The following is a 16,816-nucleotide window of genomic DNA, read 5'->3' as shown; positions in this document are numbered from 1 at the left end:
CAGGAGGTCAGAGATGCTCAGCATGATGGTGGTGCAGTAGGGTGTGAAAAGCTTATTCCGAGGTGTGTATTATGTCGTCAGGGCTGAGAAGTGTGACTGGGGCTCGTATGTTGCTAGGTAATTCCCCTTTACTCCCAGTTTAACACAATAAACATTTATTGATAATGTAGGAAGTATTAAGCAGGCACTGTGCTAAATGCTTGAAATACGGAGCTGAATCACAATCTTTGTCATTTTATAACCTTTTGGGCATTGGGGTATAGGGGAATATTGGAAGAAGAGATGAGATAAAAGAGGTTATTATCCAGTTTATCAAAATACAAATATTGGCCCCATAACTAACAGAATGTAGATTTTAATGTGAAGGGATATCACCTTTGTTACTTCCTATCACAGGTTCTTGCTTTGCAGATAATGCTTTTTCTATCTTACCTATCGAAAGAACCCTCTCTTGGCTTATCTGTTTGTCATCCTCCCACTTGTTAAGTAACATGGGACCTCAATCGTATAGGAAACCCATTCTGTGTATTTTGGTGCAGTCAAGTGCCCCCCACCTACAGTGGTAGGCATATGATTTATGTCTGGTTTTTCAAAGAATGCTATCCCTTTGTCCACAGTGATTGCTTTTGGGGTAGACATAAGACACAAGCTGGGCAAATTAGAAATCTTTATAGGAGTTTTTGCCAAAACTATTGAAAGATAATTGCCCCTTTTTCCTGGGGTTTCTAAGTCAGTAAAGAGTGAGTCTGAGCCTGTTGTTGGATGTCTTATTTGCCTATTGGAGAGAAAGAGAGAAATAGAACCTGAATGACATTGTTCAAGGTCCCAGATTCAATCGTGAATGAAGACAACATTTCTAGTTACATGTGTGAATCAACACCCTCCTCCCCCAGCCCATTCTGGAAGTAGTAGGAGTTGATTTAGAGGGGGCTGAGTTGCAACCCAAATATATCTTATAAACTCACCTATTCAAAAGCTAAGACATTACCAAAAAACGATGGTCAATCTTGTAATATCTCCAGCTCTCCAGGTCATATTGCCTTTGGAAGCCACCTAATGTGTGTGTGATTGCTTCTGATCTTTTATATGACAGTTCACATCCTCCTGATGGGCAGCACTAGCAGACTACATGGACTATTGTGGTTTTGTTAATAATCCCATGTTCTGTCAGCACTTGGATGATCCATTATCTGCGATTCCGACAGGTTGCCCTTATGGATGTGATATACTTCCCTTCCATTGTTGTTTTAAACATTTCTCAGTCACTTATGTACCAAGAACTATTGTTAGACATTGGTATCGTAACCTTTAAAGCAGTCTCCAGCCCTGCGGGGGATGGTACTTTTACTATCCCCATTTTATAAACGAGGAAATTGAGGTATAGAGCAGTGGGATAATTTTTCCAGTTAAGCAGGTAAGTGCTGCAACTGTGATTAACCTTTGAACCCGACTCCAGAGCACTGCTGTAGTCTGTCTGTACCCAAAATGGTTTCAGTTTATCTTTATTCAGACACAGTTCAAAGAATCTTACCCTTTGCTTTTTAACTACTTTATTCTCCCTGGTGACTAGGATATCTTATGCCCCCTTTGATCTAGGAACCATTTGGAAATGAAAATGATTTTTTCCCACTGATTATTTGTAGGGAGGGCTATTTACCCCTAGAAGGAGAGTCAGAGTCAGCCAAAAAAAGGAAGATTCTCAATCTTCTTAGAACTGTTTTGGAATATGGAACTTGTAGAAATAGCGCCTCTACACAAATCCTGTTAGAAAATCAATAGATTTGTCTGAAACAGAAAAATATCGGCTGGGTGCGATGGCTCATGCCTGTAATCCCAGCACTTTGGGAGGCCAAGGTGGGTGGATTGCCTAAGCTCAGGAGTTTGAGACCAGCCTGGGCAACACGGTGAAACCCCATCTCTACTAGAATAACCTCTACTAAAAGGTTAGTCAGTTGTAGCGGCATGGGCCTGTAGTCCCAGCTACTCGGGAGACTGAGGCAGGAGAATTGCTTGAACCTAGGAGGCGGAGGTTGCAGTGAGCCGAGATCGCACCACTGCACTCCAGCCTGGGTGACAGAGTGAGACTCCGTTTCTTAAAAAAAAAAAAAAAGAAAAATATCAATGATAGCAAAGAGTCACAAGTTAGATTTGAGGAAAAATGAGTCAACAGGAAAAGATTACTGGAAACAGAACATTTACAGTCTAAGAAAGGAGAAATAGAAACCTCTGGGCCCTTTTAAGGACTAGTCTGCCCTGCTGTACCCAGGATAGAAATCTATGTTCCCAGAGCTCCTAGGTTTCCCTGCATTGAGCAACTATATCCATTTCATATGCACAATGCATTGTAATGTTGTCTAATGTAAGCATTATACAACTTCTGTCCAAAAAATTTATACAAAATTGAGATATCATCACAATAACCAACGCCAGCACAAATGAAACAACTAGTGAACTATTGTAAAGCAGTTTTTAGACAGTGCATAATACTAGGATATAAACTGTATAAGTAATACTCGCAAGGTAGGGGGCAGTAACTAATAAGTGTGTGATACAGGTAAGGAAAGGTTGAAGAAGTCAGTGGCAAAATGAAAGATCAAACAGGAGATGGCTCTGGAGATGTGAGTTGCTGTGCATTTGAGCTTTTCTGCAGGGATCCCTAGAGAGCTCTCTCAGCAAATTCACAGGTCCCAGTGAGAATGGGGAATTTGGGAAGGCCACTGGAAACCACAGTTCTCACATATATCTCCGTGGCTTACCCTCTAGGAGAGCAGGAATTTGGAACTGCTAGTCCTTTCTTAAGAGAGTGCCCAGAGAAGGATTCCTCATTTAAATAGCTTCAGGGCTCAGCAGATCATGGGACTGAAGGCTGCAGAGAGGGCTGGGGACTGGAGTCTACCAGAGAGTCCAAGTCTTGAGTGAAGGTATTCAAAGTACCATGCCAGTTAAACACAACCTCCTGTGGGCAGGATTTGGGATTTGCCAGTTGGTGGTGCCATGCTAGAGTGAGTTAAAAGGGATGGAGGTTTCATATACCAGAATATGAAGGATGGGAAAAGTTGGGATTGAAAAAGGAATTTGTCAGTGAGGAAGGTGTCTGGGGTGGGGGTGACCTAAGATAAACCGTGGTCCCTCAAAAGACCACTGTTGAGTGTCCCTCGCCTTTAGTGAGGACAACTTGAGTATGTCAAGCTCTGGGACTTATGTGTTGTCTCTGTAATATCTTGCTACTCTTATCTGATGTAAGCAACTGTGTTAGTCCATTCTTGCATTGCTATAAATACATACCTGAAACTGGGTAATTTATAAGAAAAGTTTAATTGGCAGTTCCACAGGCTGTATGGGAAGCATGGCTAATGAAGCCTCAGGAAACTTTCAATCATGGCAGAAGGTGAAGTGGAAGCAGACACATCTTACATGGCTGGAGCAGGAGGAAGAGAGAGAAGGGGGAGGTGCTAAACACTTTTAAACAGCCAGATCATGAGAATTCACTGTCAGGAGAACAGCAAGAGGGAAGTTCGTTCGCATGATCCAATCACCTCCCACCGGGACTTTCCTCCAACACTGGGAATTACAGTTTGACATGAGATTTGGGCAGGGACACAAATCCAAAGCATATCAGCAACTAACCCGAAATACAGATGTCCTTTCCTCAGTGCACAAAAAGACTAATTTACTAACACTGTTTTCCCAATGTTAAGATTTTTCTCTCACAAGCTGGTTTTAATCTTTGTTATTAACCACCACTTGTCCATGCTACAATTTAGTTCAAGGTAGGCATCTAATATTACCTATAATTGTCTCCATTTAATTATTTTATGTGGACTAAATTAGCATTTCATGTGCGAAGAGCATAAGGATTCACAGATGGTATACAACCTAAATAATTGGTGAACCACTTTAAATACGTTATAGATAAAAAGAGAATGAATAATCTTTGAGAATTTGTTAGCCTTCCCCATCCTGTAGCAGTGAAGAGAATAATGGAATGAGAATGTCTGACTTATAGATAGTGCTCGATAAATATTTGCTGTGAATGAATGGAAGTGGGAATATGAAAGGCCTATGGGACCCCTTTTTGCCTTCTCCAGAGCCTGCTGTAAAGCTGATCTGAAAATGGGAATAATAACAGCTTTCTTCCAAAACTGCTTTAAGGAGGAATTGAGAGGAAGCATTTTGTAAACATATGGCACTATATAAATGTTTAAAATTTCTATTGTGGTCCCTCAGCCCATCTCAGGGAACTTCATGGTTAACCCATTAGAGAGTTGTATGGAAAATTAAAAACCCATTTTAAATGCCGTGTGAGTGGGGAGGGTTGCTGATCTCATGTACTTTACACAGCAGAGGCTACAAATTTGAAATTTGGCAATAAGTGTGTTTGCCTGACCTCCCCAGTGCTTTAAAAGTTTTATGCAAATTATTTACCAGTATTTAATAATTTAAAAATCCTCTTAAAATATGCATTTTAGCTGTTTGTTAGAAAATCAGGTTTTCTGGAATCATTTGACCTGAATTCCCACAAAGAAATAATAGGCTGGGATGGAATAGTGATGGCTCCCTGTAGAACACTATTCCTTTTTGGTTAGCAATGATTCCCACTACTGCCCATTTTCCCCCAAAACTGAGGGCAAGTGCCATTTGCTGTTGATAGTGGAGCTTTGTTTTCCCTCCTTTTGGCCTCTCTGCTCATTTGCATTATCTGTCTAGTCCCCAGAAGACAATAGAGTTTGTGACCTCTGCCAAAGGTCTCTGTCACCACTACATCCACCCCTCCCCACATTCTCCCAACCCCAATTGTCTGTACTTGATTGAAATACTTGCCTTAGGGGCATTTTCTTATTTTCTCTCTGAAACAACCAAATTATTTCCTTTTTAAAGCAGAAAGAGTCAGCTTTAAAGACTGCTCTGTGTTTGATTTGGTCTGTAACATGTGTATAGGAAGATGCATGTATTTAATGGCTTGTTGGTTTTTCTTTGGGAGGGTAGGTGGCTGTTTGGGGAAGCATCGTCTTTAACAGGGTAGTTATAAGTTTACAGCTTAAGATGTACTCTGTTGGCCTTTGCAATCCCCACAGCTTTTCCTGCATCCTCTAACTTTTAATATGTCTTGATCAATGTATTCAAACACCATTTCCTTTAAAATGTTTTCAACTCTATTTGTCTTTGTTGGGTTTTTAAAATATTTTATTTCTAAAATTTCTCAAATCTCTCTTCTTAGGCTAGTTGCATTTGGAATGGGCTGGTGATTTAATTTGTATGGGTTCTGGTTTTGCAAGAGAAAAATCAAATGACTAGCGCATGTCTGAAATGCATTAACTATTTAGTATTTATTTTGCCAGGACAATTTACTGGGCTGTGAGAAAATAAAGATGATCCCTGCCCTCAAAGCTTTCCCAGTTTAGTGAAAAAGATCCACATATATGACATAACTGTAAGAAAAAAAAAAGCCAATATAAGAATTCAGTAATACCAAAAGTAATTGACCTTTGTATGACTCCCAAGACTGCACAAAACATCTTTCACATGTGTTACTTGATATAAGCAAGAGCTTTGCAGAAGAGGAATCATTAAAACTGACTGGAAGACTGGGAAAAGCTTCACAGATAAAATGATACTTAAACTTTGCTTTGAAGGATAGTCTATAGCCTGAACAATGGAGAAAAGGGTTAGAGGTAACGTTTCAAGCCAAAAGAATGACATGAGCAATGTCCAAGAGGCACAAAAGGGCAAGGTATGTTTGAGTGTAGCTAGTAGATTAGTATGAATTGATCTTAGAAACAAGGGGACAGTGTTTTAGTAATATTATTGCAAAAATGAGTGGGACTAAGTAATGGACAACTCGGAATGCCATGCTAAGGATTTAGGGACTGAAATGGAAAACTCAGTATTTCTAACAACCGTCTGATTTTATTTTTCTTTGTTGTGGTTTCATAAAAATATCATTTATTAAGTATCTGGCATGACCGTATTTTAATGCAAGCTGATATATGTTCAAATTATCCAGAATTTGTTCAACTGTAAGTGTCATAAAAGTAACTCAGTCTACTTTATGCAATCATAAAATAGATAGATATTTATTGGCTCACAAAACTGAAAAAGCCAATAGAGCTCAGGCATGGCTGAATTCAGGACTCACTCCATGTCATGAATCCCATTTCCTAGGTCTGTTTTGTCTTTCTTTGCTTTACTCTCTGCTGCAATCTCTGCATATGGTAGTCCCCAGCCACAAATTCAATAGAAAAATGTCTCTTTCCTGGAAGTTCTGCCAAAGTCTTCAAAGTTAAGGAAACATTCTGATTGTATTCACTTGCCCAATTAATATACATGCCTGGGAGTATTAGATAGGTGCACCAAAAACAATGTAGATTCTATTTCCAGATGAGGAGGAGTGGATGCAGAGTTGAAAGGTTAAAAAAAAAAAAAAAAAAAAAAAAAGTCCTTTATAGTGCTCCAGTTTCCTTTCTTAGAAAAGTCTAACTACTGATTGATTTATTTATTTACTTATTTAGGGTTGGAGGTGCAGATTTCATTGACAATCAGAAAGGGCAAGTTTGATATTTCTGTCCATCCTAAAAGTAGCAACAAGTGTTTGCAAAAGGCTGGTTCTTTGTTCAGTGCAGATTTGTATATGTCCCTCTTGTGTGCTTTTACAAAATAAATGGGCACCTTTAATGTCATCACAATGGGAAATGATTTGACTACAATCACATTGTGTCTGTCGAATTTTCCACTAAATGATCTATATGCCATTGTGAAGCCCCATGCAAACCTTTATTCCATTGTGGATTTTGTGTTGCATAGTGTTGAGAAATATTTTAAATGGTCTTTTCCCCCCTTTACTTTAAAGCTTGCTATAGAAGCTTGAATGTAAGAAAACTCCTCTTCAACCAGAACCATAGAGTTGCTAGGGCCCGGCCATTATAATTGACAGCAGAGGTTCAGCAAAGTTAGCTCTGAGGTTTGCATTATCAAATCTACCCAGATTTTCCAATCCACAAAACATCTATTCATGTATATTGGGGGAAAAAAAAAAAAAAAGAGGTTACTAAATTTGTCAATTGACCTGCTAGACATGGCATAATATGTTGCCTAAAATAATACCATAAACTGTGAAAAAAGTGGAATTGTCAAATCACCTACAGTTTTTAATGGTTTTCTCTTTCATATGAACATTTCAATTTCAATTGCTGTCAGTTCCTCTAAATAAGAATCGATCTTTCTTCCTCTTCCCATTCCCATCATTCTGAGTGCTTTCCAGGGAAGTAACCAAATTAAATTAATCTCTGCAGCTTTGAGTTTGTGTTTATTTATTTATTCTTTTCTAATTTGGTGAATATATTGCACTGACATCCCTTTTGTTAACAGTTCAATTTTCTTCTACCATTCTAGATGAGTTGTCAATGATAAGCAAAGTAATATTTGAATTCCAAGAGGTTCTTTGTAAAGAAAAATATAATATCCCAGACTGTCACAGTCAGTTTACTTTTTAAATGACAACAGTGTTGTTATACCTTTTAACTTGAATTTCCTGAGAAACTTCAAGCTGTAATAGTGTTAAACTTAGTAGTAAAGTCACCACATTCACAATTTCTTTGCTTGGAGGAAATGCATTCTCTCTACTTAATATTGTGCACTTTTAACTGTTGAGCCAAGCTCTTGATAGGAACTCTGTGAATAATTGTTTAATAAATAGTACTCTTTGCCCCAGCATTTTGTTGGGTAGAGGGGTGCTGGACATTGGGTTCCTAGTAGAGCTAGACTGTGATACCTAAACATGACCAGTAGGTGCCACTCTCCAACAGATGATGCCCCCTTTGCTCACTGACTATGACCATGCCAAGTTTACACTGCATAACCCTGGGGGAGGGTGTTGCTTTCACTTGATTTATGATAGGAGCGGCTCCTCCTGGAATTGTGTTGCCAAACCCTGTTCTCATAGTTCAAGATTGAGTTGTGTAAATGAAATTATAAACCTACTTCATGGACAGTAATGGGACATTATAAAAGAAACCTCTATAAAACATGTGTAGTTCCCTTTCCTGTTTTTAAAAATTATTGTGGTCCTGAACAATTAAATGAAATACCTCCTTGTTTCTCAGAGTGTGATCTGTATCAGAATCACTTGAGATGCTTGTCACTGATCGTTCCTGGACCCTATGCTGAGCCTACTTTGGCAGATTGTGTGTTTGTGTGTGTGTGTATGTGTGTGTGTGTGGTGGGGGTGTTGATCACCAAGCTTCTCAGAGATTTTTTTGTAAAATGAAATTTGAGAGCAACTGTTTTAAAAGATTACTGATGATTCTTAAGTATTAGCTCAGCATACATTGGAAAAGCGGCTTTTCCATTAAAATGAGGGGAGTGCAAAAAGGAAAGAGTATGCATGTGATTGTGAACTACTCTAGTGTGCACAGATAACTCTGACCCTCAATATTATCATCTTTAAATATCAAAAGTATGCACAGATAACTCTTACCCTCAATATTATCTTTAAATATCAATAGCAATATCCTTTACTATTACTAAAATCTGTTTTACATTAACTATTACAACGTTATGCTTTAGAGTACAATCATGCTTTATTACACAGACATCACCCTTCCATCAACATTTATAATCTAAGACAATAGTGTTGGATATTTAGGACACATGTGAAGGACACAAATCAAATAAATTAAACACCTAAATTGTGTGTAAATGTTGAGACAACTTAAAGCTCTTAATGATGTAAAATTTTCATTGAAAAATAAACTAATCACAATCTAGACTCCACCATACAAAAGGAATGAAGCAAGGGGTATTATGTGTGTGATGCTCCATTTAGAGTTTTAGGGAAGTAGTGTCCAGGATTTTAGCAAATCATATACATCTACACTTCAGAAGTAGAACCATTTCAGAAGCAGAACATGTATGGATATGTTCCTTCCTGCCCACAGAGTCAAGCCTGTTTCACGAAGACACATAATTTCTGTTTCTGGGGGAAGTGGTTTATGAAACCCTCAAGCTATTTTGTTGCATTTCTGCTGCCAGCCAGGCAGGCCCACCCCAACTTCCTGGCCCACCTGTACCTGGTCTGGCCTGTGAGTTTAATCAACTTAGATGTGGCAACTCTTTTGGCTGTGAGTCATACCTTGAAAGTTAAATAATATTAAATTTTGGAGAGTTGGCCACATTCATTCACATAAGAACTTTCAAGGCTTTAATGTAATTATTTGGCACTTATGGGATATAAACACACGCCGAGACACACATTTGACTAGACACATGATCTTTTTCCCTCTTCAGAATGATCAACTCAGGATCACCCAAGAAAGTGATACATTTCTTTTACCAGGCAATTATTGAACCTTAAGGGAAGAAGGCTAATATTCTTGGTATATTTTTTTATCATCCTCTTGCCTCCCAAGTGGCAACTGACTGTCAATATTTAGACTAGAGTGTTATTAAGCATATGAAATGTTATTATAGAGCAGATTTTGTGAGAAATTTGACCCATCACTTCGGTATGATACCAGACTCTCAATCATGTTGTAACATTAAAGTTCCATTTTTAACATTGCCTAGGCCTGGAATTATGTTCAAAGTTAAAGGATAAAATGAGTTTTGAGAAAACGCATTCATTCATCCTTTTCATATCTCCACCTCCGTCATACTCTGCCTACCTTTTTGACTGCTCATGGGAATTCGGTTGAAAATAAAAGACAGTGCATATTGATTCAGCTCTTGCCGTGTGCCCAAAACTGCCCCATATTTGATAATAATGGAAATAAGCACCCCCTCTGCTGCTCAAACTAAGAAAGATTAATACAAATAAGCAGGAATTATGCAAGTGATATGGAGGTGAGACTGTAAAATGACACGAAGGTGTCTTTCTTTATCTTCTCAGACATGCAGAAATCATGGGTCATTTGAAATGACAGTAACAAGTTAAGGCTTATTATTAGTTGTGAAAATGGTCACTTCCTAGACGACCAAAAAAGAAACAAAACAAAACAAAAAAGAAACTTATGAGAAAAGGCTGCTTTAGTCTTTTGATTCCTTAATTTTTAAGAAAAGGGAGCCGGGCACAGTGGCTCACACCTGTAGTCGCAGCTACTCAGGAGGCCGAGGCAGGAAGATCCCTTGAGCCCAGGAATTCAAGGCGGCAGTGAGCTATGATTGCACCACTGCACCCCAGCATGGTTGACAGAGCGAGACCCTGTCTGAAAAAAAAGGAGATTGTACTATCTCGGAGTTTGTTCAACCAGTCATCGCCTTCCCTTTGAAACAAATAATATCTGGCCTTAAAGAGTACCATTCCCCCATCAGTGTACTGGGGATTGGTTCCAGGAGCCCCACGTGTACTAAAACCCACACATACTCAAGTCTTGCAGTCGTCTGTGTAGAACCCATATATACAAAAAGTCAGCATCAGCTCTTCTTAGCCCCGAGTTTTACATCCCTCAAATACTGTGTTTTTCACCTGCGTTGGGTTGAAAACAAATCTGCATATAAATGGAGCAGTTTGGCTCAAGGATTAGTTGTACTACTCTCATAAGTTTAGGTTGTTTTTCACTTGTTTTGGGGTCTAGGTCTCTGTACAACAGCTAATGTACAATTCACTAATTATTATTGATATTGTAGTTCAGAATTCGAATCCCAATTAAGTCTGAGACCTTGGACAAATTGCCGAGCCTTTCTGAGCCTCAGGGGTTTTTTCCATGTACAAAATAGGAATAATAGGGAGTGAGATGAGGTCTTACCATGCTTGGTATCAGGCTTGGTACATAATAAACCCTCAATATGGGCTTTGTGGTAGATATTGTCATGTTAAATTTACAAGGAGTTTCGAATCTAGTAATTAATATGGGACATGTATTCAGGTGGTTATAATTTAATGCATGGTAAAGTTCAGAGGAGGAAAAGATCACTGTAACCCAAAATACTTAGAGGAGAATGTGTCATTTCACCTGAGCTTTTAATAAAATGAGTAATATTTAAACAAGTCAGGGAGACTTTCTAGGTGGAGGAAATTGTACAAGCAGAACTGGAAAGGTGAGAAGGTACAAGGTATCGGTGAGGTGCTCGGTGCGTGACTGCATTGTAGAATTCATGAAATGCAGTGACATAAGTCATGACCGGGAAAAATGAAGTTGGTTATAGCTAGACTGATTATGTAAGACATAGAATGTCTTATGTTCCAAAGTTTGGTTTCTAAGCCATGGAAAATAGATTTTCACTCTAATAATTTGGAGGGGTACATCACCTCTTTATTTATGACCACCATACCCTCCCATGAGTGACAGTACTACTCCCAGACAGCTTCATGATGGCAGACAGTATATGCCCGTGATCCAGTGGTTGAAGGTTCTTGATCAGCTGTGGACTTCTACATCACCCAGCCAGTCACACTTTCCACCACACCAATGTAGTCATCTAGTACGAGAAGCCATTATGTTTAAGGCTGAGTTAAAGGCTAACATGTTCTAAATTGGCTGTGGCTGATTATTTTGTAAACGGTGTCAGCCTAGGAAACTAACATTGGAATGTGACCGTGGTGCCTGTCGGGCAACGTTGGTGATGGTATCAAATACACATGACTCTTCATGCCTCAAGTCATTTACCAGGTACTTTTTTTTATCCATTTATGATTTGATAAACTCAGGCTAAAAGGTTGTGTAACTTTTTCTAGTTCTCGTAAACATTGTTGACATAGTAGGAAGATTAATCTATCCCAGTTTCCCTTTTCCTCATGGAAAATTGGGAATTAGCACCAATACTTGCAAGACAGAGACTGTCAGAAGGGAATGGGCCCCTTCAAAATGGCTCGTAGTTTTACCCAAACTAGAATTCAGGAGGTGTTTTACTCACTGAGGACCAGAGCTAAGTAGGAGTCCTAAGCTCTGAAGTACTCAAGCATAGGAAAATGATTAAGTTATTAGGCTTCATAAATAAGATATCAAAAACTAAAGATAACAGTGCAAAACCATTGGTTAGCATGTAGATATAACCAAAAGTAGATAAGGAGTTAGGAGTTTAGGAAAAGCAGGCTGCCGACCTTCAAAGCTGGAACCTGGTCTCTGTCATGTCAGTGCCTCCTGATCCATACTGCTAGTGTATAGGGACCAGTGTTCTGTTAGCAATTAACAGAGACAATGAGTGTGACCGCAGGTATGGGTACTAAGTTCTGTTAGAGACTAGAGCAATAAGCAAGGGAGCTAACCTTTACTAAAAGGTTCATTTTAGGGATGATAATCAGACTGGGATGATAATGGATGGTGCCCAGGGCACCAAGGAATACCCAAATTCTGTTCTGGGGCCTGAGGAAGATATCTCAGCAACTAGAACATGGGAGGCATAGTAATACATCCCTGATGGTTGTGACTTCCCCACAAATCCTGATGTGGAGAGTTCTAGTAATTAAGTGAATTCACAAAAAGCATTCTGCTTTTCAAAGCCGGTGGACATACTCGAATTACATCTGGTATAGTTACAGAAAACCCAATTAAACAGTGGCTTAAACATCTCATGGGATATGAAGCCCAGAGTATGTAGTGCAGGACTGACATACAAATGCACAGTATCTTCAGTGCCACAGGCTCCTTCTGTCTTTCTCCTCTGCCTTCCTTAGCATGTGGCTTTTACATTCCCATGGTTTCAGTTCAACTCATCATATTTGCATGTCAAGTCAGAAGAGAGGGGTGAGACCCAAGGGCCAAAGGTGAGTGTCAGAAGAGTCTGCCTGCTTTCCAAAGGGTTTTCATGGAAGCCAACCTAACAACTTCACTTCAGTCTCTCAGACCAGAGCTCAATCACATGGCTAGTTGCAAAGGACCCTGTGATGTGTACTTTCCATGATACTGCCCGGAAAAAAAAAAAAAAAAAAAAAGAACTCTGCCCATAAAAAAGGAGAGAATAGATACTAAAGAAGCCAACAGCACCAATTGCCAATGTGAGTTAAGTCTGAGTAACAGCAGAATAAAGTCAGCCCTGAGACTTACTGAGCCTGTGCTCTTGCTTCCCAAAACCCAATCTCAGATTCCATCATGATGCCATCTTATTCCAACTAGTGCCAGATACAGCAGAAGTTGGAACGAGAAACAGAAAGAGGAAGCACATGTATGCCTTTGTATAAGTTTTCTATGCCTGCCTTATCAAGTTATCACAAATTGGGTAGCCTAAAGCAACAGAAATGCATTACCTCACAATTCAGGAGGCCAGAAGTCCAAAGTCAATGTCTGGCCAGATCATCCTAAAACTTTTAGAAATAGCAAGTCAAAGCCACATCCCCCAGATAGTCACACCAGTTGTGAGAGAATGATTAACAGCCAGGCCCCCTGTGCTTGTGGCTGGACCTTGTAGGGCTACACTGTCTCTGGAGGCTCTAGGGGAGAATCTGTCTCTTGCCTCTTCTAGTTCCAGACCCTGTTGGCCTTCCTTGGCTTGTGGCCATGTGTCTCTCTGTTCTGTCTTCACTTTGTCTTCTCTTCTATATGTTTGTGTTTTCTCTTAGTCTGTCTCAAACCTCTCTGTGTCTTTCCCCCACAGAGACACTTGTCATTGGATTTAGGGCTCATCAGGACAATCCAGGATGGTCTCATCATCTTAAGGTCTTTGACTTCATTGTATCAGCAAAGATGCTTTTTCTAAGTAAAGGCACACTTGCAGGCAACAGGGATTAAGACATGGGCATAGCTTTTGGGGGTCACTATTCAACCCACTACATCCTTTGCTAAGCACTAAGTTTTGCCAGGTCACCCGAAACCTTTTAGAAATAGCAAGTCAAAGACACATCCTCCAGACTGTGTCACCATCTGTGAGAGAATGATTGACAGCTGGGTCCCCTTGGCTTGTGGCAGGACCGTATTGGGTTGTTTTGAGGATTAGATGGACCTTGTACTTTATGTATTTATTAAAGAGAGCCTATCCATTATTACTGTGTTGTTTTTCTCTGGGCTTCTTTATGATGCCTGGCCTAGGAGAGGAAGTCACAGAGAAGAGTTGGATGTGTTGCTGTGGGCTGAAGAAAATAGTGCAAAAGTTGTTTGCAGTTGGCCTTTTCTTCCCACTCAACTGTGGTTTCAGGATATAGGTGACAGTGAGTATGAATTTCATAATATGCTGGCAGGAAAAGAGGGAAGAGTAAGGGAATAGGGGATGCCTGATTTAAAGGAAACAGGAAATAGGAGTAGGGCAAGGAAGTCGTGTGACACAGACTGTTACTAGGGGGTGGTTAATCTACAAGACTGTTACAAAATTTAGCCTATGAGATACCCCAAAAAGAGTTTAAATAAGCAGGTTTGAGGTATGACCCCTACTCAATATGACTGATTTGTAAAATGAGTGTTCTTGTTCTCAAACTCTGCAAAATCACCTCTGGCAACCGTTTTGTGATGGGATTAATTTTTCTTTTAGTTCCCCTTTGAGTGTTTAACTGGATTTCGCCTGCGCAGAGAAAGGGGCGGTGGTTCTAACAGAGGATTGACAGAGAGAATGAGAGAGAGGGGAAGAACCCAAGGAGGGAGATGGCGGCAGAGTTGTAATTCCTTCTCCTGACTCCAGGTGGCGCTTGGTTTCTGACCAAGGTTTAGCCTCAAAACACTTTCTCAATTTCCGTAGAAAGGATGAAAGGCAACGTAATCCTGAAGCAAGTGGCCACCTATCTGTGAGTGAATTCTTTATGCTTTCGGGACGCATTTCAGCCTCACTTGAAGTTTTCTAGAGGGTCAGAAGGGCTTAGCGGGATGAACCTTAGAAGTGCTCTTGCCCGTGAAAAGGGATCCCTGAGCACTGTTCAACTCTGTGAATGTTTGTTAAGTGAATGGATGACTCTAATGCCTTTCCATTAAAAAACCTGCCCCATTAAAGACCCATTCCCAGCCCCAGAAATAATCACTTAAGTTTCTTAATTTCTCTTCATAATGCACTACCGGTAGGAGAGCTCATTTTCTAGTAGTAAACCAAACTGCAGTGCATGATACATTTCCTTTTACTTGCAAGAAATCCCTACAGACGGCATTAATGGATTTATTTTAAATTGCTGTTTGTAAACTCCAAATAATTATATAAAATTGTTTTTTAATGTTTGCATAATTTTTTCATCATTAAAAGCCACCAAGCTCTTTAATATTGAGGCAGAATCAACCATCAAACATAAAAAATGGTTACCTTGATGTTTTTAATATCTCTGCCTCACATACACAGACATTCTTTGCCTGCATGTTATTTATAGTGCTTGTCACATTAGTGGCTTTTTCTGGCAAATGTATTATTTTGGCGTGAACTTCCATAAGAGGGGGAGAAATCCTTATCCTGAAATTTCCTGGAAGCCAAGCCTAGGTACTTGGCTGCCATAGAGAATTGGGCAAAGGTACTCTTCTCATTTTATCATTTGAGAGAGCCTTGCTACACTTAGCCATTCCTCCCATTTTCAAAATCATCCTCTGCATAGGCTATAGCTCAGTGCTGCAAAAGCCTACAAAATCTACTTATTAGGATCAGGGCATGGTTTTAAGATGTTGTCTTCAAAATTATAGCGGTGGCTGAGGAGTTCAACAGATGTTTGCTTTCAATTTAATTTTACATTTTTATTCATTGAAAAATGTAATGAAAATGTGCTCTTCAGTATATTCCAGGGTTGAATCCACTGGAGACCATTAGTGCTTTAACTTGCCCTGACGTTTACACAGTTATTAGAAAAAAGATTTTCCTGTCATTTCTGTTTCATTAACACCTAACCTAAGATTGTAAGACCGGCTGGCATATAGTTGTAAATGATTTTTTTTTTTTTTTTGTCCTGTGAATTAGGACATTCATCAGGGAAACAACATGCAGAAATAAACTACTAATGCTGATAATATGCATTTGTGTAACATAACCTGTGATTTCAAATTTTGTATTCATCAAAAGTCTCACTGTTCTTATGAATTGATTGGTTTTAATAATAAAAAGATGTTACAAGTTCAAATTTCTATTTATATGTTGAACCTAAAAGATTGCTTCTCTCTGTTATAATATAGTCCCTGGAAGATATAGTTTTAAAATAGCCTCCTAATAAGTACACTAACAAACAGTTAAAAATGTAATCTTAGTACAGAAAGTGAGGTCTGTACACCAGCAGCTTGGAAGCTTGTTAGAAATATACAAGCTTGGCTCTCACCCTAGCACTACTGAATCAGAATCTGCATTTTAACAGGATCTCAGGTAATCTGTATGCATATTAAAGTTTGAGAAGCACTGCGCTGCAGTAAACAATAGAAGTCTCTGCTAATACACTTGTAGTCTACGGGAGTCACCCATCATCATATGTGGTCACATATGGTGAAGGTGCTTTCCAAATGCCACTCAGAGGGCTGATGTCCAAGCTGGAGAGATTCCCAGGCCACATCCACAAAATAATGATGTAATAGGTCTCTTGGAGATGAGACATTTTTTTAAAAATTCTAATTAATTTATTTTTTAGTTGAAAAAATTTGTATATATTTATGGAATACAGTATAATGTTTTGAAATATATACACATTATGGAATGGCTAAATCAAGCTAATTAACATATGTATTACATCACAGACTTATTTCCTGTGGTGAGAACAAATAAAATCTTTCCGAGTTTGTATATATTTTAGAAGGCTTCCCAGGCAATTGTTATGAACATCTAGTTTTGTGGAAAGTAAGAATTGAGAGAATAAAGCAAGATATTGGGATATAAAACTGACAGTTTTTAAAGTTTTGGTGAAGAGAGAATAGGTAAAGGGAAGGTTTACACTAAGTAAAACAGCTCATGCTAGATTGGCTTGCAAATACCCAGTGCTAGTCAGGGGCCGTATGAAGACAAGAGAAAA

General features: G+C 39.2%; 1 protein-coding gene across 21 annotated transcripts in view; it reads left to right on the top strand.

Annotated features, from left to right (window-relative positions):
- SAMD12 (sterile alpha motif domain containing 12) overlaps positions 1-16,816 on the top strand; it is a 471,810-nt gene that overhangs the window by 96,475 nt on the left and 358,519 nt on the right. For 2 of the 21 annotated variants that reach the window (XM_073999339.1, XM_073999337.1), the window contains one exon: positions 1-16,816. This exon is cut by the window's left edge and continues 26,210 nt beyond it. The exons of the other annotated variants lie outside the window; for them this stretch is intronic. The gene's annotated coding sequence lies outside the window, so the exon portion shown is untranslated. 21 annotated transcript variants of the gene reach the window in all.

The sequence above is a fragment of the Macaca fascicularis genome, chromosome 8 (genome assembly GCF_037993035.2).
Source record: "Macaca fascicularis isolate 582-1 chromosome 8, T2T-MFA8v1.1".
In the NCBI taxonomy this organism is placed as follows: Eukaryota; Metazoa; Chordata; class Mammalia; order Primates; family Cercopithecidae; genus Macaca; species Macaca fascicularis.
Note: the sequence above shows the minus strand (reverse complement) of the source record. Positions and strands in the feature narration are given on the sequence as shown.